Here is a 24,990-nt window from a genome sequence, read left to right as displayed (position 1 = left end):
GGACTGTGAGACACATATGATACAATGACTATGATTAATATGTACAAGTTACAAAAAAAAGAGCATTTCATCAGAGAATCTCCAAATGAGAAAATAAAAACTATAAAAATTAAAATTAATTGATGTTAAGAATATGATGAAAAATAATTTAAAAATTAAAACAAAAATAATTTAATGAATTGTAGTAACAGAAGATAGGACATGGTAGAGAGAAGTATGAATACTTTTTATACTAAAAATGTTAAATATGCATGATTTAATCTCCACTATAATAACCAGAAGATGAACAAAAACGTAATACTTACAAGAAAATAGAGGCATATGGATTTTTTTTAATTTAGTTAAAAAGACGTAAAAAAAAGAACAGCTTGGAAAATAATGACAGATAGTACAGTGGTGGATTTTAAACCCAACTATATTAAGCCTTAGATATGGAGAAAATAGAACATTTATGGCACTGATGATGAACGTGAAATAGGTACAACTTATTTGAAAACAGCCTAGCATTATCTACCAGTAGGGTGACTATGCACCCACTTCACCACTGAACAATTACACCCCTATTTGTATGCTCAAGAATGTACCATATATGGACCACTTACAAGGCACTCTAAGCAAAACTACCTATTACAGTTTAACTGGAAACAGCCCAAATGTCCATCAATATAGAATGGATACAAATTTTATTTGTATCTATTTCTTGTAATACTATTTCATGTTAAATGGCAATTGAAAATTATGAACTACTGTTACATACGGAAAAATATTTGACTCTCACACTGATATAAATGTTTAGTAAAAGAGACCAGGTGTATGAGTCTATACTATATGCTTCTACTTATATCAAGTTCAAAAATAGGAAAGAAAAATCTATGGTGGTAGAAATCACAATAAAATTTATATTTATTTAAGAGGAAGTAATAGCTGAGAGGGTGCACATGGTAGACATGGGGTGCTAGGAGTATTCTATATCTTTATCTGGGTTGTGACTACATGAATATATCAATTTGTAAATCCCCATCAAGGTATGTACTAAATATCTGTGTACTACACGATATTTTAATTACTTCCATAGTGATCATAGAACATACATTGTATTATTTAAATCCACTTAATTTATTTATATATGTTTTATGACCTAGTATATGATCTATCCTTGTGAATGTTCCACATACTAAAAAGAATATAAATTCTGCTGTCATTGGATAGGTTGCTTTATAAATATCATGACATTAAGTTGGCTGATAGTGTTACTCAAGTTTTAAATATACTTACTGATCTTCTGTCTTACTGTTCTGTCAATTACTAAGAGTGGAATATTGAAGCCCCCAATATAATTTTTGAATTGTTTATTACTCCTTTCTATTCTGTCATTGTTTGCTTCATGTATTATAGGTTCTATTGCTAGCTACATGTATATTTACCATTACTTTACTTTCATGATCTATTGCTTGTTCCATCACTATGAAATGCCTTTGTTTTTCTTTATTTATATATCTTGTCATTAAATTTACTTTGTCCTATATTAATATAGCAACTTCAGCTTACTAGTGATTACGATTTACAACTTTTCCCACACTTTTACTTTCAACCCTATTGCATCCTGGAATCTAAAATGTGTCCTTTTTGGACAGCATATATTGAAACATGCTTTTTAATATAGCGTGATAACCTCTGACTTTTGATTGGAGCATTCAATAAAGTAATATTTAATGTAATCATTGATATGATTGGATTTGTCCTGGGCACTTTGTTTTTTCTATGTCTAATACTCTTCTGTTCTTCCTTTTGTCCTTGCTGCTTCCTTTTTTGTTAAGTATGCTGTTATTTAGTATGCTCCTGTCTTTTATTATTCATAGAGTAGCAGATTAACTGGAGTAATCTACTCATGATATGGGCAAGATTTGCCTGAAGTCCTACCCAATTTTACAAGCATGTATCAATCTTTTGCCTCCATCAAGCCTACAAATATCCCATTAGACTAACAGTTGAATGACTAAGCCTTGAATCAGCAGGCTGGGAGACACTTTCTCTCTCTGGTTGTAAGAAGTACAAGGTCACATGTAAGAGGATACAGAAACAGAGAGGGCTGAAGAATTGAAAACAATAGTTTAATTTACCACAGACAGTATGATACCTCTTTTGGAAAGAAAGAGAAGTGTGAAAAACTTGAGGAAAGGTGAATTTAATAAAAAATATAATTCTTATTTGTTTTCCTTAAAAATACATTTTTTATATTTCAAAAAAAATATTTGGCAGTTAGTATATGAAAGGGGTTTTATTTACTGTAAAATTCTGTATTTCAGACCTTCTTAAATGCAAAAATTAAGAACCACCTTTCTTTTTCTTCTGAAATCTCATGGTACTTGTTTTTTCTTATGGAAGAAAACTTTGTAACTTACATCACAATTAATTTTATATCCTCAAAAGAATATATACTTCCTAAATCCAGGTGAATATCTGGGTTGCTGGTAAATTCTATAGTGCAGTATGATATAGGCAAGGCTTAATAAATGTTTAGTAGTAATAAAAAAATTCAGTCATTCAGCATGCCAATTGCACTTCAAGTCCCAATAACTTAGGGTTCTAATGAGATGATAACATTGGTGTCCTGTACGTCATTGACACAGCCTCTATCTTTAAATTGCAGTGAATTCCAGTCTTGCCGTCTAATTAAGGAAGATCAGTAGGGACTTTTGAACAAAGACCTGAAAAAAGTTAGGGAATCAGTCAGCTATTTGAGGAAAGAAAGTCCTAAAAAGGAGAAATAGTTTCTGAGTTGGGAGGATGCTTACATATCATTGGAATAGAAATAATGTAGATGTGACTGAAGCTAAGTCAGCAATATGCAGGCTAGAAAGAGATGAGGTCAGAGGAGCCAAGTCAATGAGGGTATTTTTCATTAATTTGAGGATTTGGCATTGAATCTGGTTGGAGTGGGAAGTCATTAAAAGGTAGTGATTAGAGGAGTGACATAATATGACATATTTAGCAACATCACTCTGACTTCTGGCTGCTCTATAGGGAACAGACGATAGGAGAGTTAAGAGTGGAAACTATAGTAATCATCCGAACGAGTTGATTTGCTATCGTGGAAGCAGTATTGGTATTGAGAACTGGTCAAATTCAGAATGCATTTCAAAGGTAGAGCTGATAGGAATTACTCACAGATAAAATGCGGTTGTGAAAGATGAAAGGGGGTCACGGTGTCTCCAAGGTTTGTGTGTCTGTGTGTATACATGTCTGCTTGTAAGCAACTGAAAAATGGTTCACATATTTGTGGAGGGACTATGATTTTAGCTTTGGTCATGTGAAGTTTTAACATACACTGATAAATATTCAAGTAGAGCTGTCAAGCTCAACATTTCAGAGAACAGAAATGTTCTCTGGAAATAGAATTTCAGGTGTCCTCAGCGCTTAGCAAACTAGGAGAAATACATGTTAAAGACTAGGTGAGATAAACAATGAAATGAATGTAACATGAAGAATAAAAAGTAATGGAATCTTTCATTATTTAGAGGTTGGAAGGTAAGAAGGAGTTAGCAAAGCAGACAAAGTAAGAATGACTGAGATTAAAGGAATATAAGGACTATGGTCCTCCAAATATCAAGTAAAGAAATACGGAATAATTAAAAGTCATCACATACACCAAATGCTTTTAATAGGTCAAATAAGATGACAGTAAAGACAGAACATTGGATTTTACAGCATGGAGGCTATTGGTGATCTAAACATTAATACTTAAATTAGACTGTAAGGGAGAGTAAAAATCCAGATAACATGGTGTTTAAGAGAAAATGAGCTGAAACAATGGAGGGGGGGGGCAGAAAGTATAGATAAATCCAGAAATTCTAAATAAATTACAACATAGAAAGAAGTTATGCTGGGAAGAATTTCTTTTACTATAGAACAATATTGCATCAGGTTTATATATGGATTGGTATATAATAAGACACTAGAAAATGACTCAGAAATACTGTTGTGCTGGCAAATGGGCTCCCCAAGGAGGGTGGAGGTAGCAGCAAAGAAATCACTAACTTACAGCATTTGCCATTTCCATGTTGTAAATATTCTCACCATGGTCAATATCAAACTCAAATGTTTTCGCTTACTGCTGAGTAAGAAGGTGATGTGTAACTTTTCTCCACTGAGCTAGTATAACTTGGTTTGGAGACACCAATTCTGCCTTTTAATTAAAGTAAAAATAAATGAGTCAATTTGATCATTTCTTTTTAGTGTCTTTACTTCAGATTCTCAAGAAAATACTCTATCTCAATGTATTTTAAGCACTAAAGTCTGAGAAGACTAGTCATAACATAAAATACTGAAGTAAAAAAAGTACATATTGGTTAAATGCAGTTCATCTTTATTTTTAAGGTTTGCTAGCTAATGCCCATATCTTTTAATGTACTGAGAGCACATTTCTGATATTATTCCCTGGATTTCCTTTAGTTTAACCTTGACATCAGTATACAAATGGGTTGTAATTGTTCCCAATAAAAATTTCTCCTTTGACCCTGCACAAAAATGTTCGTATCGGATATGGTGATGTTCAACTCTTAATCATTCAACTTTCCAATTTTATACATGCATAATGTGAAAGATAATTACTGACATCTTAAGAAAAATGAGCAGGGATTAACACACGGAGGATGACTTACAAGAGAGAGCCTACAAATGAATCAAACAGGAAAGATAATTAAGGTGAAAGGATTATTTAAACTGGGAAGGAGAAAACATTAAGAATTTTTTTTAATGTCTAGCACAATCTTTCATGGGCTGCTTAAATGTTATTTTTAATGATGGTTTCTTATATTTGTATTATCATGCACAATTTACATAACACTTTCACATACATTTTCTCTCTTAAGCAGCTGTACCATTTTTGTTTTCCTAGAATACTGTAAAAAGATGTAGCGCTATCAGATTTATTCTACACAGTAAACATGACCCTGATGATACTAAGATCTAATTTTAAAAACATAGAAACGTGTGAATATAGATATGGGAGTCTGAAAGTATTAGCATAAAACTTAGCAACAATATCAAAATAGTAATATAGACTATCATTTCTATTTTAACTCAGATATGTGGGGAATCATACAATGTAAATGAATCTGTTAATACTGATATAATGCAATACAAAACAGCAGAGGGCAGTGGAAGTGGATATCGGTCATGGGACAAAGCAGCCTGAATTTGTATCTGTGCTCTTCCACACTTACTCAGAAGTCATTTTTCCCTTCCCATTCCTGTCCCTTAGGAGGGTAAACTCACTTCCAGCTCTGACACTGGGCTTGGCCAAGTGGCTTAATGTGCCAATGGAATGTAGATGCCAGTTCTGATCTGTCAGAGGCATGGCAGGCTGGCGCGAGCCCTATGGAAGGAACCAGTCTTCTACCATAAGAGCAGCATGTCCACTGCTGTGCCCCATTTGCCTAAGTTCTACAACAAGAAGCAGATGTAGAAAACCTAAAGCAAATCAAAAGCTTAGCATAAAGCTGGCCCAGGTTAAGCCCAGTCAGATTAGACAAACTGCAGCCAACCTGCAAAGCCATGAGCATGGAATTAATGTTTTTTGGTTTAAGCTTCGATAACACTTAAATAGTTTGCTATGCTATTGACAATAACCAACAAATACACTAGCTCTGTGATCTCCAGCTGGTTATGTGACATTTATACCTCAGTTTCCTTTTTTGTAAAAGGAAAAGATAATAGTACCAATATCAGAGCTTGTAAGGGGGATTAAATGATTTAAAAAGTGTAACGAACTAAGAACAGTGTACTATATAAAAGTATTTAATAAATATTAACATTATTATCAGAATCTGGAAGATCTTTTCATTTGATGCTAAAATATAAGGTAACATTTTTAATAAGAGATTTAAGTATTAGAACCATGTTACTTCAACATTTTGAAAAATATATATTTTTAAAGTGAATTATCAAGTTATATTTTGTGTGAAATTAGGCATTATATGAATAGATCATAGAGTATATAGACTATCCTTGCATTAAATTTCATTTAGTGTTGAACTCCCAGAGAAAATATTGTCTGTGAGATGTTTCATGCTTTTCCTTTAAGTGGAAATAAGAAATATACTACTCACATTTTTTGTTCATTTTATATTAGTTTTTAGAAATCTCAAAACTGAACATACTTTTTACTTTAGTAACAAAAATCATATATACATACACATGAATATATACATATATATACACCTTTTTCTCTTTCTAACAGTTTTTTAATTTTTAACGGCTCTAATTTTTAAAGTATAACAATAATGCTTTATATATGATTCAAATAATAAATGTTCTATAAATGTAATGTTTTAGTTGTCACAGATGTATAATTCTTGGGATTTTTTAGAGCTGGATTTTGTCTAAATGAGAAAGACAATCTCTTGGAGTGGAAAATGATATTGGAAATAACTTGGATCCATATGTATATGAATCCACATATATATATCATTATGTATCCTGGATCATATTATTTAACTTTTCTGGGCTTCTTTCTCTACCTGTCAATTGATAATAATAATAATCCTTTTCTTAGCCACCCAAATTTTTGAAAGGCTAAAATAAGATAGTAAACCTAAAAACACTTTGAAAAGTATAAGTTACAATAAAAATGTAAGGGATTACTATTTAACTAAATTTAATACCAAAGCCTGAGTTATTTAAATGTTCAAATTTCTATTTCCCTGCAGATATCTGTGTTACTGATATATTTCCAGAATTCTGCTTCCGTAAGAGCCAATGGTTTGTTTAATTATACAGTCAGCAGCAAACTTTTAATTACATCTTTTCTCAAGATGATATAAAACTTCCCTAACTCCCCAAACAATGCAAAATGAATTGTAGTAATACTCTATAATCCATAGTTCATTTTTAGAAGGGTGAATAAATGTGAGCCTTGTAAATCCCAGATTTCTTTATCAGAATTGAAATTATGTATTTTTGTTGGTTACATGTTGAAAGCGTATGTAAAGCCTATAGATGGTAGAAAAACATTGGAGCTATTTCTACTTATATGTATCATTGACCAGTAACTATAGATTGATACTCAGAAATGCATAATAATTCTAAAATCTATCCCAGTAAAATACTATGTTGATCAACCGAAGTTTAATCTCAAAATATTTTTTATTTTTATGGCTCTTTAAAACTTCCTTTATATGAGGATTTACAAGTTCAAATATCAACAGGGGTCAGACAAATAAAATAAATGAGCGAAATCAGCAGGCTGGGGAACCTGGTAAATGGGAGAGTATATGATTAAATATTTCAGATCTGTTTTTCAAGCAAGACAGTAATTCTTTTGTTTAATGTTAAGCCTCTTGACTATTAAGTGTTGAAAACAAATCTAGTTATTTTTGAATCACCAAGCAGCTCAAACAAATTAGTTTAATGATGCAACAGTTTTCAACATATGCACTTCAATGTTCAAATATCGTACCAGAATATTATATTTTGTCTTCTGTTTTCTCTTCTGCTCCATCTTTATTCCTTTACCAAACTGACCTGGCTCCATATTACCCATCCTTTACCACCAAAAACTCAAATCAACTTGTGCCATCCAGTGATTTGGTCCCAGACAGAAAGTATGCTCATTTGAGACCTTGTGTCGTTACTCAGGTGCAAACCAAAAAAATGGATTAATAGTCAATGTTGCACTAGAAAAAAAGAAAAACACTTGTTGATGAGTTAAATTGGGTGCATAAATAAGTTCATTTTATAGGAGGAGGCACACAGAAGACTGAGGAAGCCATTCAATCCCCTCATCCTACCAAATTCCTGAGCCTGACATTTTACAAAGAATGAAAAAAGAGCTTTGGCCATGTTCATTCATTAGTTTAATGCCATTTGTTAAGGGTTTAACATATGTTAACAACGTGCTAATATTGGGCGTATAGAAATAATTCAAAGATCATAGATTTTCCTTTCACAGATTTTATTATCTAAAAGAAGGAAATATAATACTTAGAATTCTGAAAATCACATGGGTGCAGTACAAGGGACCATGAAAGCTAAAATTCTAACTTGGACCTGCAGAATACATGGTAGTTAGCCAGGTAAATAGAACAAGATGTCTAGGCAGAAGGGATGGTGTGAATAAATTGTTTGTATTTTGCCCGAATTGCTCTATCATTCCCTTGATGATAGGTGGATAGATAGTTAGACAGACAGACAGACAGACAGACAGAAAGATAGATAGATAGATAGATAGATAGATAGATAGATAGATAGATAGATAGATAGATAGATAGATAGAAATGCATACACATATATGCATTTATGTCTATATACACAGATAAAAATATGAAATATTTTTAATCTTTTCGGAGTTGGTTGGAAAAATCATTTCTCCTTAACTCTGAAACAATTCCAATTGTTTTGAAGAAATCTAAGTTCTTTTATTAAATGTAAATCCCAAGTGGAGTGCAACTGTGGCTCAGTAGCAGAATTCTTGCCTGCCATGCCAGAGATCAGGTTTGATTTCCGGATCCTGCCCATGTGAAAAATAAAATAAAATAAATAAGTAGATGCCCCCAAAAATAAAAGAAAAAAATTGTTAAAGGAGGAAAAACAATGAAAAACAAAAACAGAAGAAAGTCAAATAAAACAAAAAAAAATGCAAATCCCATTTTTGTCAGTTAAGGGTTAATTCTAATAGAAAATTCTCATTTGTAATGACCTAGAGTTTTAGGTCCTTTCATATAATTGTTTCACCCATGCCTAATTTGGCAGCACTTCTTAAGGTGTATTCAAAGTATATAATCTCTTCCTCTTGCATATTTTATCATTTAATTCAGGACTTCAGTACAATGTGGATGTCTCCCTGGAGACTTGTAATGTGCTAGCTGTGAGTTAGTTTTATTAAGTTCAAGTGCCCAAAAACAGATATGAAAACAAAACTGACTCTTGATAAGTATTTATCTTGTCTTATGGGAACAGAAGCACAGAGACATATTCAAGGGTATCCTATTTAGCCAAGAAGATTCAGAATGCTGAGTGCGTCAGCATATTTTACAGGGACAGAGCACTGGTGGGTAAATTATGAGTAGGTCAGTGAAGACAGATACTGCTTATTTCCATATGCTCTAACTTAAAATATTTAAGGTATGTGTGCATATTTTTTCACATTGTGTTTATTTGTTTTTGCATGGGCAGACACCAGGAATCGAACCCGGGTCTCTGGCATGGGCAGGCGAGAACTCTGCTTTTAATTTTTTTTCACATTTTATTCTATTCTGATGTGTTTTAAGTTAAAATAATTTAAGGTAGGTGTTTATCGTTATTTTTAATGAGCCATTGCTCTAATTATAAATTGATTATCTAACTAGCTGTCATTCCAAATTGAGTTGAATAAAGGGACTTCAGTTGTCGTACTGAAAGAAGTTTTTTATTTTTATACTTACAGACTAAAATGAAGATGGGAGAAATGCCTTTGGGTATCAACTAACTTTGGAATCTATACTGCTCAATGCCTTGCTTAATTCAAAATAAGTTATGACATCCAATTTGATGATCTGGCATTACATTTCAGCCTAGGTGATGATTTTAGCCATAAATCTTTCTCTGCTTTGGGTTTTGAATACCTGGAAAGTCAATCAGTCAAGTCTCTCAAATTTATATGAGAAGCAGGATGAGATGAAGGATAAACACTCCCTGTGGCCACTGTGCTGTCAGGGCCAGAACTCACTCTGGTCAGGTAAAATGCCTCTGAGCTTTCCATGTTACAGTCTTCCCTGGAGTGAGAGTTCTAACAAGATCCATAAATTAGAAGAGGAGCCTGGCTGGAAATGGTATTCAGTATGGGCCACGTGTCTGAATTAGGTGTTTAATATCCTCAGTTTATTCAAAATTAAATTTACTCAAAATTAAAGTATTCCTTACGAGAATAAATTATGGATTTGAGCCCCTCTAAAAAGCAAAAGAAATCTTTAAAATAGGTTGCAATTTGGAGAAGAGAAATGAAAAGCTTAGAGACAGAGCCATATTAGCACAGGTACATTTAAATGCAGAAATAATAAGTTTCTGTTACATACTTTTAATGGTATTTGTATTGCCCAATAATGAATTTAGCCATTACAATTAATAATAAAAAATAAAGTTCATTGGGATTTAACTTTGCCTTAGATCTAATATAGCTTAATTTCTCTCTACATTATTGCTTCTTTTCATAAAGCTAATATTTGATGTTCCCTAGGTTTGATTCTATTTTCTTATCCTTTAGCCTTCTCCTAACTTGAAGAAATTTTTTTCAAGATTATGACATATGCTGCAGATAAAAAGTTTGTTCGCCAAAGAAATTATTGTGCTTTATAAAAATTCCTTTTTCCCCAAGAAGATTTGAATCATCTCACATATGCACTTTAAAATCATCTTTCCTATCAGGCTGAGCCTTGTGAGAATGTGTCATAAAATAGCCTATGACAGAATTCTGTCTCTAAACATTGGCCATTTAGAGTTTCTAGGTACTATTTAAAAAGTGTTATAAAATGTACTTGAGACATATCTGCATATTAGTTCTTGCCTGGTATAATCAAAATATTGATTTCCTTTCCTTCAATATGCTTATATATTTATTTTCTCATGTTATTCTCCCATTGGTGCCATGAACAGAAGACTACCTATCATTTCTCAAAATGCCAGGATGGAAAATTTGTCTTTGAACAAGGCCATACTGCAAGTAAAATGCCTTACCAGTTCTCAAATACAAGTTTTGATTCTCAGTTTAACTCTTATCTATCATTCAAATGCATCTCAGGCAAATACCAATTTCCAGGTTCAAAGATTCAAATAACAAAGCACCGAAATAAGTTCTTGAAAAATTCTTAAAACAAATCTCTGTGTTGTATTATATGGCATTAATTCCTTGGGTAGTTAGATTCAGATAACTTGGAGAAAAGAAATTTCAGAAGGTACAAAAGTTGCAAAGAAAAAGACATAAAAACAATGGATGACATTGATTGAGTCCTCACCTATGATAGGCACTGTATAAGCCCTTCTCAAGCATGCTTAGATTATATACTTAATAAATATAGGTTAAATATATAAATGTTGCCTTAAGTTTGAACACATTTCAATAAACATCTAATTATAGAAGTAGGTACATTTCAGCAATATTACAATTATGCTAATTATGCCCTCAATTTATTTCTTGTAATAAGTCACAAGTTTGATAATGGTTATTTATCATCATAGATTTTATTTTTTGTCAGTGAATATTTATTCCAGTGTTCAGACCACAAAAGTGCTAAGTTATCTTAAGTGCATGAGACTTAGCATAATATTTTTAAAAGTAGTCATAAGTCTTTAAATGGATCAAATTAAAGGATTTCAAACAGTTCAAGTGACTCCAGTAACATTAAACAATCTAATTATATAGGACAAATGTTAAAACACAAAACAAAAATTTTAAATATGGGTTTTATAATGCAACCTACATATTTAAAGCAAAGTCATTATGGAATATCATCAACTTTTCACTGCTTATTATTGGGAACAATTTTGTATTAAAAATTTTTTGAAGCATTTTCAATATTAATTAGCATATTTTTACAAAGATATTCTCTATAAATATCTTACTTAATTTCCATATGTGGAGGTTTATTCCAGTGATTCACATTCCTGGCTGCAATTTATTATCACCTGGAAAGATTTTATAAATTGTCACTCCCAAGACACAAGCCAGTTGAATTTACAGAGAATCTCTAGGGGTGCTACCAAAGGCAATATTGTTTAGAGGCTCCCTAGAGATTCCAAAATTGAGGAATCACTGGTCTATCAATAACAGATTTCTATCTGGGAAGAAATAAATTACTGGATAAAAGAATGCTAATCTACCTTGTGAACTGACACCTCCAAAAAGAGGAGTGCTACATTTGCTCCTAAAGAGTCCAAAACTTACTCTCTAAAGAACAATGAGGGATCAAATATTTCCATAGTCATTGCTTTAATAGCCCCTTTAACAAGCACTTTTTACAAGAAAAATTAAGTCAAGAAGTAAAAAGACAGGAAAAATAAAGTATTGATACTAGTTAGGTATTTTATGTATACATTATTTAAATGTGATCACAAATACAGCTGCCTTTTGCCTAACACAACAAAGTAGACCTTTCATTGAGATATGAATATAAGGGAATTAACCCCACTGTATAATTTGGGAGGCAAAAATCTGTCTTTCCTTTCCCTACTTATTTCACCTGTTGTCTTTAGAGTCAATTAGATAGATTAAATAACAAAAGTTAGTACATTTGAATTTTTAAATATTAAAATATAAGAATAAAATAATAAAATGTATTTAGTAGAAATGGAAAAAAAAAAGCCTCGGCAAGCACCTTATATTGTAGAATGAAAATACGAGACCTACCATCTTTGCCTGGGTAAATTGCAATTATTTAAACTTATTTCATTATTTGTTTTTCTTTCCTTATAATGTTTTGTAAAAACTGAAGGGTCATGAAGATTCCAAGCACTATAGAAGAAATGGTATAATTATTATCAAATCATTTAATTATACCATTGGAATCTCTAACAGGTCATGAGTAAAATTGATGAGAACCTGGTAAATATCAGTGAAGAGAAAGCAAATGAGGTAAGAATGTAAGTTTGATGAATGTCAGAGCCATTCATTGCTATGCACTCTAGCCTAACATATAACAAATGCATAATATGCATGAGGACGTGGACAGGTTGGTATCCTCATACATTGCAGATTAGATTGTAAAATGATGCAGCCACTTTGGAAAACAATTTGGCAGTTCCTCCAAATGTTCATGATAAAGTTACCATATGACTCAGCAGTTCAACACATAGTTTTTGTCTTAAGTCTTCCAGACTGCTAATACAAATACCATTACCTTATTTTAGCTTGAGAACAGAATTTATTTGCTCATAGTTTTGAGTCTAGAAGAACTAGGAAAATTAAGACCTTGCCAAGGTTTGCTGTCTAAGAATCTGCAGCATTCCAGTGACAGCTTGCCACAATTGGAGGGTTCCTTGGCTTGCATCCCTGTCTCTGTCACATGGCATCTCTCTCTCCTTGTGTCTACTTTTCCAGTTTCCACTGACTTGTGGCTTCTGGCTCCTCTCCATGGCTTTCACCCTATTAGGCCTCCAGTAATAGAGATTGAGGTCCACAGTTGGTTCAGTTGGGCTACATCTAAAGAGATCCCAAAAGCCCCTATTCACAAATGAGTCCATGCCTGACTCACCTTAACATATTCAAAGAAACTATTTGCAAATGTTTTCATACTGACAGGAGCATGAATTAAGATTAAGAACATGTCCTTGATGAGATACTAATTCAGTCTACCACAGGTATGATTCACATTCCTGACACAAAAGGAATGAAAAATGAGCACACAAATGTTTGTACATCTATGTTCATAGTAACATTAATCATTATACTAAAAAAAATGGAAACCAAATGCCCATCAATTATGAATGAAAGGTCCATGCAGTGGAATCCATACAATGGAATGTCATACAACGAAAAGGGATGGAGTGCTGATACATAATACAAAATTGATGAACCTTGAAACCATTGTTCTAAGTTAGAGAAGTCAGTTATTGTTGTGCAGAATAGGCAACTCTATAGAGACAAATAATAGATTACTATTGTTTAGGGCTGGGGATGGGGTGAGGATGAGGAGGGATTGCTAATAGATGATGTCCCTCCATTTGGGGATGATGTAAATATTCTACAGTTAGATTTTGGTGTTGGTTGCACAAATCTGCTAATATACTAAAAATCATTGAGTCACACATTTTAAGTCAGTGAATTATATTGTATGTGAAGTATAAAAGCTAATAAAGCTATTTTTATGAAAGCTTAGTATATGTTGGCAAACTGATTTACTGACTTACTGATTTTTACATAGAAATGGAAAGATGAGAACTTGACCTAAAAAAGGCAAATAAAAACAAGAGGATTCCTTGGAGATATAGCCTGTGCTCAGGATTTTAAGATGAGGGAGGGGCAAACTCACCACTAATTTTAGCAATAATAAAATAAGTAAGGATCCAGAGAATGATTATTGTGAAACTAATGGAGGTGATAAATTTGTATTATCCTCCTATAAAGTTTTTTAAAGCTATTCCTATCAATTAAAGTTAAAAGTCTATGTCAAATGCTTGGCTTTATGCTTGAATCCTAATTTCCCACCTCAGAAGCAATATGTTAGAAGAGAATTGCTTCCATTGATCCTTGAATTCTATTCTGGTTAGGTCTATCTCACCCATAGAAGTAAGTACCATAGAAGCAAATTGCATTTGGAGGAAGCATTTTATTCTAAAGAAAAAGAGGTTTCTTTTCAAGCCAGAGCCATGGGGCCTTGTTTGATTGGGAAACCCAGAAGAAGTAACTGTGCTCCCTTTGTTTCTTAAATTCTTGAATCAAATAATCTCACCTTGGATATGCAGTTTCTCTACCTAAAAATGGCCTGCTTATAGGCAGAAGTGTGATATGGACAAAGAGACCTAATATGTGACAATCAATATTTGTCTTTAATAAAAGAAATAGGGAAGTAATTCACACAGACACAGGTATGTTGAATGCATGCTGTATCTACTTTGAAAAACACTGACTATAAAAATGAAACTATGTTAAGGAGATGATTCTGCTAAGTATAAATTCTAAGAAAAGAATGCCGTATTTAGCAGATAGAGTATGGGTCATGATGTTAACTTCATTTTGGATGTTGTTTTAGATTACTTTTCACACTCTCCTTCCTCCCATATCCCGTCAATCAAAGAGGCTTACGTCTACCACACTGTATTTTCCCACTTCTTTCTGCCCTACTAACATTGACTATTCTTTCTCCTTAAGCTAGAGCAACACTTCCTATGTTTTGTTCTGCTGTATTACATTTTGTTCACTACAGGAGAATAACATTTGTAATATGAAATAGCTCCCTATATTATTTAAGTTAGGCTTACCACTATAACTAATAGATCACCCTCCTTTCCCAATATCACAGCCATGATGGCTTGTTTCTTGCTCACAGAATATCCAAAAATAGGCAAACTTGTCAGCAGGCTGCTCTCCTCTGTGTATGCATTCTGAACCCAGCTGGCAGATGTTTTTATCATCTTCAACTTCCATCTTCACCTCCAAATGTGATCTCACATTGTCATTTGATTCAGCTGGTAATGTAAAGGAGATACGTATACGGTTTTGAATGTCTTTGTGTCAGGACTTGGACAGCTGCCTGCACTTCCATTCTTGCTCCCGGGCTACAACTCAGAGTTATAAATGCAAGGGAGCCTGGGGAGTCTACCATAGCTGTGTGCCCAGAAGAAGAGGAAATGCAGATTTGGTGATGGCTAGAAATTTTTCCCTGTTGAATAAAATAAAACAAAACAGAGTTGCTTTTGCTAAAAGATTTCAGATGGACTCGAGAGGTCACTCTGGAGGTTGCCCTTATGCAGCTCTTAGCCAGATATCACAAACTGCCAAAGTATGCAAAGCTTTAAGCAACAATGTTCCTCAAAACCTGAAAGACATCTGGACACCCTAAAACAAACCACGAGATAAAGAACTCAGTTAACTGTAACCTGAAAGACAATTATAGTATGCCAAATATCCGCCAACCACAAAGAACTTGGCAGGACATGGTTGCTACATACTTCTGTGCTCCCCTAATTGCAATTCTAAACCCCAAATAAATGTCTCCATTGCATTCCAGCTCTGAGAGAGACCAAGGTGAGAGAACTCAGATACCTATTTTCCAAAAAGTAGCAAGCTCACCCTTAACAGCAGAGGCTACATCTACTGGTAGAATTAACTGGGGTAGAAATCAGGGTGAATCTCTGCTGGTGAGAAAGGCTTCTTACACCGGGTCCCAAGAGAAAAGGAGGCAGGTCTACTGAGAAGTGTCCTTTTTAAGAAACAGTCCTTCACTGTAGCAATCACTGTACAAGAAATTTGGCAACTTGCTCTGGCTCCTCCCCATTCTTTGGAGACTCCTATGGTTGAGACTTGATGCCAAAAAATCCAACCCAATTTTCTTTTTATGTTTTTTTTTAAATATGAGTTTAAAAATAAAAGAATAAATGCAACAGCTATCCAATGATCCTATAAGAAGTGTGTGAAAAATAGAAACAAAACTTCATTTCAGAAACAAAGAAAATCACAAAGAATTATCAGAGGACCACAAAATATATAGCAAAACATTAGAAATTAGATGGAAATATTAAGAAAATTGAAGAGTAGTTGTTTAAGCATATTTAAAAATAAAATGGTAAATATTAAGAAGGTTATTACTATGTGTAACGGGTGCCCCGTGGCATGGTGTCAGCTGAGCCCTGTTCCAAGTTCATTAGTCTCAATGCTCGAAGAATTTAGAGATGAGAGGGCCGGTAATAATAAGTAGTAAAGTTTATTAAAGAGAAAGAGAGCAAATACATGAGATAATATGGACTTGCTCAAGGGAGAAACACGCACTGAGTGGGGGTGGGTTAGCTTGTTTCATAGAAAGAGTTTGTTGGTAACAGGTTTCCATGGTAACATCTGAACACTAGTGGCCTACAGGGTTTGTGTTAACCAGGTGATTATAGGGCTAGCATTGTCTCAGGAAGCGATAAATATTGATGCTTGTGGCCAGCCCTATTCAAAATTTGTCTTTGAGCAGATGGTTAACAATCTTTACACCCCAGGCTTTCTGTTAGTAACTAAGAGTTTGTTTCAGGCCCGCGATTTTACAAGCTTTTAGGGTTTGGGGGAGTTTGAAGGCTTTAGGGGAAATTATTCTCCTTGAAGTTTGCAGCTCGCATTGATTCTTTGGCACTAGATAAGAAACAAGGGACTTGCAGTTGTCCTTTAACTCTTAAGAGGTGAGCAAGAAAATAGCAATTTGCAGTTGTCTGCTAACTCTTTCAGAGCTGGATGGGAAACCAGGGACTTGCAGTTGTCCTATTTTATTTTGCTTTATATTGACAAATTTAAACAAAGAAATGTAAGCCATTTTGTTGTTTTTGTACTTGCTTATATGATGGTGTCACTAGAGGTTGCCTACAAAGGAAAATTAGGTATATTATATAGAGGTATATGTATAAGGTTAACCATTAAAAAATTACAAATATTCCTAAATACTATAATTATTAAATATGTGAAAAATGTTTTGTATTATTCATAATAAGAGGTACAGAAATTCACCTGCTGGAGATGAACTAAAATTACATGACTAATCAAATGAGCCCAAATCTAAAATTAGCTTCATACTCTGTCACCAAGGCTATTGGAAAACAGGCCCTCTACTACATTGTTTCTGTGACAAAATGTTGCAACTGCTATGGAAGGCAATTTGCTAATATCTATGAGAATTACAGATCAATTTACCTTTTAATCCAACAATTCCAAATCTGGGAATTTATCCCACTAGTCTGTTTACATGCATACAAAATGTTGTTTGCATAATGATATTTATTATAGTAGTAGTTATAATTTAAAAAAATTGGAAGCCATTCAAATGTCCATTTATAAGGGACTAGTTAAATAAACTGGTATAACCACACACTAGCACGCACTGAAACTGTAAAAATATAATGGGAGTAGGCAGCGGTGGCTCAGTAGCAGAGTTCTTCCCTTACCATGCTGGAGACACAGGTTCAATTCCCAGAGTCTGCCCACGCAAAAAATAAAAAAATTAAAAATATATATATATATATACGTATATACTTATAAGTACATGGGAATATCTCATCTACTGATAGGAAAATATTTCCAGAAATTATTGCTAAATAAATGAAGAACTATAGAAGGCTGAAAGAACAGGGTAGATAGAGGTAGGGAGAACAAGATTTTTCTATGTATCCTTTTTATTCTAATGTTGGGATTTTAAAAGGTTGAATATATGATCTATACAAATAGTGATACATTTATTTATAAGATAAATTTATCACACACTTAGATATGCCAATGTATGCTATAAGTGCAACAAGGAATCAGCAAGCAAAACCCTGAATGTTAAGGTACTTCAATTCTAATCAGCACATGCTGTTGGTCATATAAAAATGGCCCTATAAATCGTGGATTTTTTTACTGCCTAACTAGCATGATTCTAAATTCCTATATTCTGCATGTCACAAAGTTCTCCTGTTGGGTTGCTGGTCTAATTTTTACTTAAAACATACATGACTGTAAATAATATGACAATCATATTCAGAAATTAAAGACTTTAACATCTTGGATCATTTTCAGTCTGTCTTTGGTTTCCTTTTAAAACAGATGTGTTCAGATAACCCTCTAGCCTATTTGATAAGAAAAAAAGCCAACATTCTTGCTTGTCCTTGAAGAAAAAAACAAAAGATGTATGAATTGATGTATTATTGTGCTTTAAGTAGGAAATATGTCTTATAATGTGTATACAGAAAAAGTGTATACATAAAAACAGAATAGTAATAAAATGCACTGCCGTACAGAGATGGGACTGTCACTCAATTAAGAACAGAACTTTAGCAATGTCTAAAATGGTTCATGATTAGGTCACCTTCTCACAGTCCATATGTGTTAGTTAGATTCAGTTGTCAACTTGGCCAGGTGAGCATACCTAATCTTGTTGCTGCAGACATAAACCAATGGTATGTGAACCTCATCTGTTGCCAATTACATCTGCAGTCAGTTAGGAGGCGTGTCTGCTGCAATGAGTGACATTTGACTTAATCGACTTGTGCTTAAATGAGAGAGCGCAATGTAGCATAGCCTAAGCAGCTCGGCATTCCTCATCTCAGCACTAGCAGCTCAGCCCAAATCACCTCGGGGAAAGTTGTTGGAACCCAGGGGCCTGGAGAGATGACCAGCAGAGACCATCCTGTGCCTTCCACGTAAGAAAGAACCTCAGTGGAAAGTTAGCTGCCTTTCCTCTGAAGAACCAACAAAATAAATCCCCTTTTATTAAAAGCCAATCCGTCTCTGGTGTGTTGCATTCCGGCAGCTAGCAAACTATCCAGATAGTTTCCACTATCCAGAATTTTCATTAAACCTTCCTTAATCTTTATATTTTTTCAAATACATATATATAATAAAATATATGTTGTGCTTTGCCTGTTTATAAATATTATATAACCGACTTTCATTTATTTTGTATTTTTATGTGTTTGCTCACATTTATGCTGCAATTCCCAACCTGCTGTGTTAGTTATAATGGATGCATTTTCAAATGTTGTATTGTATTCTTTTTTATGAATAAGCAAAGAATGTTACAACATTATATAATTGATAAGCATTTGGGTTGTCTTCATATTTGTGCTATGATTAGTCATTCTGATATGAAATGATTTATATACTTACATTGGACTTGGTAGGTCCTAGGTTATCTTTTATCTTTTACCAAAATAGCATATTTTGCTTATTTTCATGAATTTTTTTAGTATCAGTGCAGTCCCTGCAGCTTTCTTAGTATTTACCTTGCAAATTTTATTTTTTGTTTAGTCAAAAGATAACTCTATAATTATGGCAATATAAAGATGTTTTTCAGCAAAAAGTGAGATTATTCATGACCAACACATGTAAAAGGAAACCAAAGACAGGGCTGGGCAATGGTGGCTCAGTAGCAGAGTTCTCACCTGCCATGCTGTAGACCCAGGTTCGATTCTCGGAGCATGTCAAAAAAAAAAAAAAAAAAAAGGAAACCAAAGACAGATAGTCCGACTGAAAATGATCCAAGATATTATCATAGAAATAAAGGAAAGAAAGAAAAGCTCTAGAAAAATAAAGAATAAATGGATATTTACTATATGAAACAGTGCTGGTATTGAATTTTTTGGTTAAACTTTATGTAATTTTTCCCCTCCATGGGTAGGCACTGGGAATCGAACCCGGGTCTCTAGCATCACTATATGTAAAATTTTAAAGCATGAAAATAATCATGCAAAATATAGAAAATATGAAGGGAATTAAATTTCTAAGTCTCTGGCATTACATAGGGAAATAATTTATATTAGACTTTAGTATGACAAGGATACATGTTCAAATCTGTAAAGTGTACTTCATTCAGTTATGATTCATATGCCTTATAGTTATACTGTTCAATACTGTAGCTAGTATAGTTACTGAGTACTTGAAATATGACTTGTATGACTGAGATATTAAATTTTATAGTTTATTTAGTTTTAACAAATTTAAATTTAATCAGTCATATATAGCTAGTGACTATCAGATTGGAAAGCATGGCTCTAAGGTAATGATTAGTTAATAGAGAAACATGGTTTTAGGATTTTAACCCAAAAAATAGATAAAGAGAAGAGAGAACATAAAACAATGAATCAAATTGAAAGTGGAAAACAAACTAAATAAGACATCAGCAAAAATATATCATCGATGACTTTTTTACTCCAGGTAAAAGATTACAATTGTCAGAGTGTGAGAGAAAAATAAGACGCAAATATATAACAATATTTTTGTCAAAACAGATATATAGATAGGGAGGGAGCTAGATTGTTGATGGATGGATGATTAGACATTAATAGATAGCTAACGTATTTTTTTAAGTTGTAAGATATTCTTAGAATGTCAATTTTTTATCTTTATGCTACCAATAATATATAAAAGAAAAAGCACATAAAAAGGAAAAAGCAATAGAATCAAATACAGTGACATATTCAGAATGACATTTGGGAAACTTAACATACCAATGTCTTGCTTCATCTCCTGGCTTATCACCCGGGCTAAGATGATGTTTTTCAGGTTTCTCCGCTTTAGATTTACTTTTCTCCCCCATTTTGTATTCTACTCTGTGGGAGGAAGTTACTGTGCTAAAAATGTTACACCTTCGACCATTAATAGATATTTTAGGTGGACCTTGTGTCTCTTTGGCATAACCCCCATCACTGTGGGTTTTGTTCTGCTTTATGGTTTGTTTTTCTTTTTTATTTTTTCAGCACTTTGCTTTCTAGAACTATATGATATTCTGGACTCATTTTGTATATTTCTTGTTCTGGACCTAAAATCAGCCATTTTTCCAAGGAGTCTTGGTTCCTTTTTTTGAAGAATGGCTTTAGAAACAAGATATGGTTGCTGGGTATGCTTTAAGACTTACCCTTTATATTTATAAGTTTTTTTCTCTTATTTCTTTAAGTCTATTAAAATACTCAACTTAAATGCCATATCCAATAACTGATTCAGGTTAGGTTTTACTTCTCTTCACTGTTCTTTCCCTATTGTTCTGTACAAGGGCATCTTTGTTGTTTCAGAAAGTGCGTTGATCACAAACTTTAGAACTTTACTGAAAATGATTTTTTTCAGAGAAATTTGTGTTTTCTTCTGTCAGTTACCCATGAGCTGTACCACCTAGGTATCACTTTAATTTAAAATGTCCTTTTGAGGTTCCTATGACAATAGGAGAAGTTTGAATTTTCATTGCAAAGGCATGAGAAGCCTGTGAATATGAACTGTCAGAGGAAATTTATAACTTTTCCTCCACCTACAGTGCCAACTTTGAGAGAGGCAAGTCTCTCAGTGCAGCACTCTTCACAGCAGGATTTATTTCTGTATCACCCTTACATTGCACTCCGGCCTTTGAATGGTTGGATCTTAGGTTTTATCTTTTATCTACAAATCCTAAATTCAGGGCATACATTCCTGGACTAAATATTTGACAGAGGAGTTTGGTGGTAAAGTCATTTTTGGCACTACCTATCTCAAATAATGTCTAATTTCTCTCTTTCTCTCTCTCTCTCTCTTTCTTTCTCTCTCTCTCCCCCCCCCCCCACTTTTTTTTTTTTTTGATGCTGAATTTCATGCCAGTTCAGGGATGCAATTTTATTATACCCTTTAATTACCCAGATTATTGGTTGTTTTGTTGGGAAGGATGTATGGATTCCCTATTACATCATATTATCAGAAAATTTAGGGGGTTTTAGCCAATATAACTGTTTCTGCTTGGAACATCTGTATTTGGGTTTCATTGTTAAGGGATTCAAAATAAATATGCTATTTTTTCTTTATTTTATGATACTATGTTATTATTACTAAAATAAAAATACTTCTTTCTAGATGAATATAAAAGCTATTTCCCATTTTTAATAAGTATACTATGAGAATTGGGAAAGTAAGTTTAAAATGATGTCAAATAACATATTTCTCAAGGCTTCTAGTATGTGGAACAACTACAGCTTATGTTTGTTCCTCAAAAGGAAGACAGAAATAGAAATTAAATGGTCCAGTAGAGAAAGGAGCAGTTTACTTAGCAGAAAAATTGTGGGCTTTTTTTTTCCTTTAACTCTTTTTCTTTGTTTTTGGTTGCTTTGGACTTTTTCCATACACTTGTCTAAGACGTAATTTAATTCCTCAATGATTCTATTTTGCCGTGATAGAAATAAAATGACTATATTAAAGTAGTGTAACAGTCATGATACAAAGGTAGAAGCAAAGCAAACTGTTTCAAGTGAGGATAGTCTAATTTCTCTCCAGTCTTTGCTGGTAACTTTCTATAGCCTCATTTTGAATACAGATAACAGTATTTGTAATTATTATCTGTTCTCACCCAGTGGAATGAGGTGATTGCTATCTACTACACTGATTATTTAAAATTTGTGCCTTAAACCCTTCTCAGGTTTGTGACCAAATCGCTATTATTATTAGGAGTAAAATATTTTAATAGATTAGCCCAATAATGGAAATAAAAGTGAAAAAGAACTCTAAAAGCAAAACAGAAGTTTAATACTTTTTCAAAGAAAGATTTTAAGCCAAGAAAGCAACAAAATACTGAGGGCACAAAGTCATGACAATTACCATTTCCTATGAACCATAATCTCACGAAACAAATATAAGGATATGTCATACTGTATGAATCTCAATACCCAGAAATCCATATTTAGAGTATTTTTTAATCAAAATTCATTATAAAACTTCTAATATGGTATTTTTGAAACATTTTATTTTTTGCTATGAGTTTCATTAAATGTTTTTCTCATACTTAATTCAAATCACAGAATCAGAGTTTGGGAATAGAAAGTGGCTGTATGAAGGAAAACCCTGTGCATAACACAGGATTGAAAAGCAAAGATTTGTTTTCCAATATCCAGCTTTGTGGCCTTAAACATGCTTAGTTACTGACCATAGTCTCAATTTCCTTGCAATATGAAGGTACAGAAGTTATCTTTGATTAACACCTAGCACATGGAAATATTACATCAAAGCCATATTGTGGAAAGAATATAGAATAAGAGTCTAACAGTAAAAGCATATGTCCTCCCTTTTAACTTGTCCAGATGGCTTTGGTTTTCTTGACACTAAATGGGAAAACTCCCTAACAAGACTGTGGTCAATTATATGAGATAACATTTGTATAACAGCAAGCACTTTTCTTAATATAGATGTTTAATAAATGTTACTCTTTCCTTTCTATTTTTCCTTCCCTTACTCCCAAACTCTGTCTTCAAGGACGAGATAACTTAGATCCAGCAAGGCTGCTTAATTTGCCTAGAATAAGAAACTAGTTGGCTATGGGTTTGGCACTTGTATTATGAACTCTTCACTCTTGCCGGGATGCAAAATTTATAAACCGTTTGGACAGTAATTACACATTATCCAAAATATGCTTCTGTTCATTTCCTTATTTTCCTTATTTTGAATTGACTCTGTGACTTTCCATATCTTTCAGTCCAACATATCTGTATACAGTCTGTCAAACCAAGTAGGTTTGTGCATTATTTTCTGATTATAGAACAAAGAGGATGAAGGAAGTTTGGCAAAAATGGAATTGAGTTTGGATTTCTCATTTTATCAAGGTGGCTAAACATTTTTTACCTCCCTACTTTTAAGATGTGGAAGATCAGAAATCACACTCTAAGTTCAATTTTTCTTTCACCTATTATTTTAAATAAATTAGTATTAAGTAGTGATAATGTTTCTTTAAATGTCTGAGTCTTAACAATTTTGCTACAGTTTTCAATGTCATTCTACTACATTTTAGGGCCAGTTTATTTTTAATTCCCTCGAAGAGCATATCTCTAGGCATATCTAAGTTTATAATGAATGCCAAAAAGAATATCACTTTAGTATGTAGAAATTTGATTTATAGGCAACTGTTCAGAAACATCTATTCAGCAGAATGAGATATGCCTCTGTGTTTAAATATGTAAGAACTTATCCAAATAGGAAAAAGTACATGTTTTTAAATGCTATCATCTATTTTTCAAAATATCCTGAGAGAGAATATGAATGAATTTCCTATTCAAAGTTTATACAAAGGGAATGGGAAAATGTTTATATATGCTGGGAAAATTGAATAATTAATTTAGTTAATTACATATTTCCAATTATAAAAGCACTTTATAACCTTCTATAACATATGTTGTATTGGTAATGAAAATTAGCTTTAGATTTTGTGGTCTATATATCTAGTACATTCCCCAATCACAAGAGTGAAATATGCAATAATTATCATCCCTGTAATATTAAAGACCTTTCAAGTTCACATTCCTTTCTGAAGAGAAGGCCTCAGGCCTCTTCCTAAAATTCTTTGTCTTCTCCCATGTAATCTTGAAAGGTTAACAAAAGCTGTCAGAGCTAGAATGAGTGCCTGGGCTAAAAGATAGAAAAACAAAATGGACATGAGGAAGTCATCTCTTGTAACTTGGCCTAAGTTACCACCCAATAGGAAACCTCAATTTCGAAATATAAAATTAATGTTCGTAAAAATAACATGACGAAGATGAGCTGGAGAGAATGGGTCTCTAATTCAAAGATCAAGATCATCAAAACCATTCACGTCCCCTGCCAGCCATCAGATTTGCTCATAAAGGGCTATATGGTCTCATACAAAATAAAGCCAGAAGCCATCATTTTTCAATTTCTGTTTTTCAGTACTGTTGTCATTCAATTTCTAGTTTTGACTGTTTCTTCCACTGCCAAGTATGTATGCATTTTGAGTTCTATTCATTTAGGCGAGTTTTGATTGTTTATAGCAATCAAAATAAAAAATCCTTTACCATAAGAGGGTTTAAGTGGTCCCAGGCTTAGGTGGTCAGCAAGCTTCA

At 33.2% G+C, this 24,990-nt stretch overlaps 1 long non-coding RNA gene across 7 annotated transcripts in view; it reads right to left on the bottom strand.

Moving 5' to 3' along the window:
• Nucleotides 1-24,990, bottom strand: part of LOC143663535 (uncharacterized) — a 550,609-nt gene that overhangs the window by 263,595 nt on the left and 262,024 nt on the right. Inside the window, exon 4 of one of the 7 annotated variants that reach the window (XR_013165999.1) lies at nucleotides 24,428-24,538. The exons of the other annotated variants lie outside the window; for them this stretch is intronic. This is a non-coding gene — a long non-coding RNA (uncharacterized LOC143663535). Of the gene's footprint in view, nucleotides 1-24,427; nucleotides 24,539-24,990 lie in introns of those variants that run through there. 7 annotated transcript variants of the gene reach the window in all.

This window comes from Tamandua tetradactyla, chromosome 19 (genome assembly GCF_023851605.1).
Source record: "Tamandua tetradactyla isolate mTamTet1 chromosome 19, mTamTet1.pri, whole genome shotgun sequence".
Classification (NCBI taxonomy): Eukaryota; Metazoa; Chordata; class Mammalia; order Pilosa; family Myrmecophagidae; genus Tamandua; species Tamandua tetradactyla.
This window is presented reverse-complemented; position numbering and strand designations above follow the sequence as displayed.